Genomic DNA, 5,663 nt, shown 5'->3' with positions numbered 1-5,663 from the left:
GAATTGAGAGAGTAGGCCTTGGTGGGCTATAATACTGAGCTTTATATTCACTGTATTAGGTGCGACAAACCAGGAAAAATAGTAGGTTTGTATTTATAGAGAATCTGTGTTTTTGGAAGTAATCTGTGCTTGCTATCTAAGTTCCAGAGCAAAGAATTAAAATTTTAAAAATTGACTTGATTCTCATATATAGCAAGACACAAATTCATAGTCCATCAGCAGGGCAAAGGGGCTGTAAATTACTGTCATTTAATCCCATCTTAAGGGTATTTTACCGTGCCAAAGCAGTGTGAGATGGCCTCATGGCAGAGGATCATCAGGCCTCACATGATTGCCTATATCAGAAGACAGTCCCTATTGCTACATGCAGCACAGTAAAACCATGAAGTTGGAGCTATACTTCCAGAAAGTTACTAAAAATACTTTTCCAGCCTGGTGACCAGCTTTCTCAAGAAATTGTTTATATGTAGAAGTTTAAACAGATTCTGGCTCAACTGCTCCATTGGGAGTGTGAATTTGGGGATGAAATGAAAGCACTGTCCGTGCTGCATAAACCCAGCAACCGAGAGACTGATGCTAAAGTCGCAGCAGCTGGTAACAGCTGCTGGTGCCAGTGATGTCAGGGAGGCAATCTCTTGTACAGTGAGCGACAAGCCATATAAATCCTTAAAGATGTAAGTGGACGCTTTGCAGTATACCCAGAGCACACAGGAAACAAGCAGAAATTGTGGTGGCGGTCTTGCAGGCTGCGCCTCTGGCCTGTCTTGTAGAGCAGCGGGGCTGCAGCAGCGGAAGCTCCCGAGGAGCTTTTCTTGGTGACACTTTTTGATAACCAGCCGGGAGGACACCCAGGCAGAGAGATGAAATTCTGCTGTTTCTCCTCTTGCTTTTGCTGTGCAGCTCCATATGCATAGCGGTATCTGCATTAGGAGCTTTAAATGAAAAAGATTTTCAATGAAAAATACCTTTTCTCTTTAAGCAATTTTCTCTTTGCCATTTTCTTTGTAAAATGTTGGTGCTGTGTTTGTATAGTTTTCATTAAGAAACAGTTGCACATTACTGAATGCACCATTCAAGTGATTAATTCAATTTGGCATTGACCATACAATGAAAAATTGCAGAATTTTTTATAATGCTTTTGATTATGGTTTGAAAAGAAATAAAAGTAACTGTGAAACTTGCCTTTTTCAAAGTCTTAATGTGACATTTCAGGCATCACGCTACAAAGCTTAACATCATTTCCAAACTAGGTTCTCACTTTTTGGCCAGCAGTGTATGGTTTTACTAAATCAGCAGTTTTCGAGTGTTTCTGTGCTATGAGCACAACTTGCAGCTGAAAAATGTCTTGGGATAACCCCAGCGTAGTAATTAAGAAAGAAAGTTGGCTGCAGCTGTCTCAAGCCCACTATTAAAGCATTACGGCTTTAAAATACTGGACAGGATCACACAAATACAACAAAGTGATGTAACAACAAGATTTGCGGGTTGTAGCCTACCATTAGCTCTTCTCCACAAAACCAAATACAGTTTCATATGCACTTAGCAAGATTTAGTTGTGCTTCAATTCTTATGTCAGTGAAGAACCGGAAAACCTTCCTAATCCACCAAAAGCATTGGGCTGCAGTAGAAGGGAAGACATTTGGAGCCAGCAAAACCTCTGTAATGCAGCAGTGAGCGTGAGCACTGGAAATCACGGGTACAAAACCTTGGTGTATGAGGTCTAAAATGAGCAGCTGCCAAAAAAGCAAGGAGCAATAGTCACAGCAGTCGCGTTCTGCTGGAGGCTGTGCCTGAGGATCACTGTCACTGCTGGCACGGCAGCTGGAGGATAGCTGGGAACACGGTCTGAATCTGAACATTTACTCTGTGCACGTGTTCCTCGCAGAGCGGGTACGGGAGTATTTGCTTGTGCCTAGCGCTGCTCATGGCTGTGCCCTGTGTTTGTTGCAGATTCTTTGATCTTTCCCGCCCTGCACAATCACTTGCCGCTGTGTCTGCGTTGTATTTCTTTTGCACAAGGAATTGCATTTGGTCTTTGGTTACAGAAGCCAAGGAGAAGTGTAAATTCCTAAGGGATGAGGGTGGGGCTGAACTTGGCATGCTTGACTTTACCTGACAAAATGTATGAACCCGCTGGAAACCACATGTGGATTCTGCTATGGTTTGGGGGTTTCCCTAACGGGGGGCTGTGGTGACCTATCGCATAGGAAAGACCCAGCATGTGCCGGAAAGGGAACGAACACCTCTCCTGGCAGAAACCGGCACGAAGGGCTGCTGTTACGTACCATGCACGATGCCGCTTGTCACACACAAGTGTAAGCATGGAGTACCAGTCTCAATTACTAACACTTGCCCAGTTTGAGGTTGTTGTACCACCTGGTGATACCTCTTTTCCTCATGAGTGACAGTGGCTTTTGAAGGTTATCCTGGTTTATATCAAACTACAGATCAGACTGGCTCTCCTAATATAAAAGTGTGAGACCAAGACCCCTACGTAGTTAGGGATCTGTTTTGGTCGTCTCCTGTGCACACGGTCATTGAAAGAACATGAAACCTCTCACTCTAGCAAGAAAACCTTCTTTCCTTTTGTTGATAGATATGCCAGTGGACACACAGTTTGCAACTTGCCTTTTTTTCATTAAATGGCTGTGCTTAAAAACTGGTGAAGTCTTTAGAGTTCAAAGTTACTGAATTAATGACGTACTGAATTACCTATTAACTTCCTCTTATTATCTGTGTGCTTGTGTTTTTCTCATTTCAAAAATACATTGTAAAACATCTGTCTTAAAAATCCCTCGTGTAATTTCTTTTGTTTCCATAAATTTAAATGCAGGTTTTTAAATTCATGTATCTTTCAGTGGAGTTTTAATTCTGGATGAAAAGCCATCGGGTAAAATATCTCTGAGTTTTGAATTAAGTCTGCCAGGATTCAAAAATAAAGCATGGGAAATGTTCTCATAATGTTCAAACGTAGCTCTCCTAAAATATCTCTCTTTTCATATGTGTGATCATTTTCATGCAAAATATGTAATAATCAGGAAAATCAAGGAAAACTTTCTATGCTTCCCACTGAAAAACAGAAACTCTGCATTAAGATATACTGTAGCGTGGGGATTTGCATGATCTTTAAACCAGCTGAAAGCCAAATGGATGTCAGCTTTAAGTATCTGAAATGGTTTCTCAAAATACGGAACTGAAGAATGAGTGAGAAGGATTTACATATTACTTCTGGTGGTAAAGAGTAGAGCCTTTTCTCCTCTTAACCTATTCCATATGATCCAGTGCTGTCTGCAGTATTACATGTTTCATATAAAAGTGACAAGAGATTAAGGTTATACAGGAATTGGAGAAAAGTGAAGGAAAACAGGCCTTGAAATAAATATTCTGCTCTGGCATACAGTTGGTGTAAGATGCAAATCAATGTAAAAACTGAACTACCAGGTATAACTTGTGCTAATTCCAGGGAAAAAAAAGAGATCTTGAAAGCATGTTCATTTGAAATTGGGCTTTAATCATAACTAAGCATAGGATGTAGGCAATTCCATGTAGGCAAGTAGGCATGCCCATTTATTGTGTTTAATTTAATTTACTACAATTAAGGAATTCTAGGGAGGCTACACAGTGAGAAAAAATATTTTCCTACCTGTCCTGTAAATACATATTAACTCTTACTTTATCCTTGTGCTGGGTATACAGTGCATGAATACTGACTTGTGGGGTAGATTGTGGAAGGCAACTCCTTTTTTAGTTTATAAAACAAATTAAAAAGATAAAGACCTTAAATCAACAAATGCAGGAAAAGTTATGATAATTGTATGTTTTGTATTGCACCTTCCACTTGCAAAGTGATTGAAATTATTTCCAAGCAAGGCCTCCAAATTTTTAACATCTTAATGTACATGCGTGCACACACAAAATTTAAGAATGAATTTAAAAAGATGGCAGTTTCCCTCTGGCTGAAATCTAGACTATGATTTTAAACAGTCTAATATATACAGAGACAAGAAAAAGCTTTTGTTGCTGGCAATTCTAAGTGGAAAAGCTAAAATTGTCAGCCAGTTTCTCAGTGTGATAAAATACATAACCTACCAAATTATTGTTGCTTACTTTACTAGCTTTGCTGATTAACTCAAGAAGTTTAACATTCATCACAGCAAAACCAAACAGTGACATGCAGTAAAGATGTGTTTTTCCCAAATAAAAAAACCCAATATGTTTTAACAAGAAGTCATTATTCTGAATTGTTTGATCAACTGAAGCATCATTTTTCGCTGCTCAAAACACCTATACATTCAACATGTTTTATTCTTATCACAAAATATGCAAAAATAATCTTCCATCAAACATTGGATAATTCTGTTCTAACTAATATTTTCCTCCACCACCTTTACCTCTCACTGAAATCAAACTTATGCAAATACGTAACTTAATGAACATGGAGAACCTCCTTCTCCTCACCCTGAGCTTAGGGGGAGAAGACCTGGGCTTGAAAGTCTCCTTATTTTGTGGTAGGCCTTTTATAAAACCAGAGCAAAGTTAAACCTGAATAGACGTCTGAAAGTAACCTTGGAGATCTTGCGAGGATCTGTGGAGGGCAGTGGAGAAATGGTAGAACAATTTTTTTAAGACTTTTTAACATTGGGGAGGATGTTACATCACCTGCATCGTTCATATATTAGCTATACTGTTAATATTGATTACTTGTTAGTGTTTAAGGGACCCAGTCAAGAAGATCAGGTACTGTGCAAACAAGGGAGAAGAGCGCAATCCTACCCCAGGTTAGAGCCGAAACACCCTGCAGTCAGCCCACTCCGCTACAGGGCTCGACACAAGCTCCGAAAGAGAGGAAGCCCTTTTGCCAGTAAATGCAAGTGTGTATGTAGAGTTGCCAGATTGTTAGTTTTAACATTTTACCAAGTTACACATCTGCAGGATTTAATATAAATCCATGCATCTCCTTAAGAACAAATCGTTGTCACATATTGTAAAGATATGCCTAAAAAATTTAACAGCCGCATACACAGTAGAAATGTAATTGTTTACAGTGTGTGACTGTGTAATTTATGTGTATGTGTAAGACTCTATTATCTACCAGTTATATACCTATGTTACTGCAAATCCAAATTTGGCACAGCAGTCATTTCTGCTCATGTGTATACAAATACACGTGCGTACCTACATGTAGAAATAAAGTAATTTAAACACCATGGTCATTTCAATAATGCATCCATTCTTTGATGCAAAATATGTATGCAGGTTTTCAAATGACAGTAAGATATCTTACACTGAATATGCGTCTCTTTGGTATAGAAATCTGTAGCAAAGTCTTCTGCAAATTAATGAGTATCAGTGTATGTATATATACCTGTGTATATATGTATATAGACATACAAACACATGCATGTACATATGTATGACATTTTTTGTACATGGATGTATAGATTCATTATTGCAATAGTTATGTTTTGAAATATACACTGATTTATTTTTGATATTTTTACATACATATATATGCATATACACTTCTATGCATCCAGTCTAGCAAATAATGCATAATTCTGCAAGAAATTACAAATACGTATTTAAAACTAACAAATATTATTTGTGTATGAAAGGGAAATGGATACTTCATGATAATTAAGCCTGTATCTGCAGATGGTCAA

The sequence above is a fragment of the Fulmarus glacialis genome, unplaced genomic scaffold, assembly GCF_000690835.1.
Source record: "Fulmarus glacialis isolate BGI_N327 unplaced genomic scaffold, ASM69083v1 scaffold33270, whole genome shotgun sequence".
NCBI lineage: Eukaryota > Metazoa > Chordata > Aves > Procellariiformes > Procellariidae > Fulmarus > Fulmarus glacialis.
Note: the sequence above shows the minus strand (reverse complement) of the source record.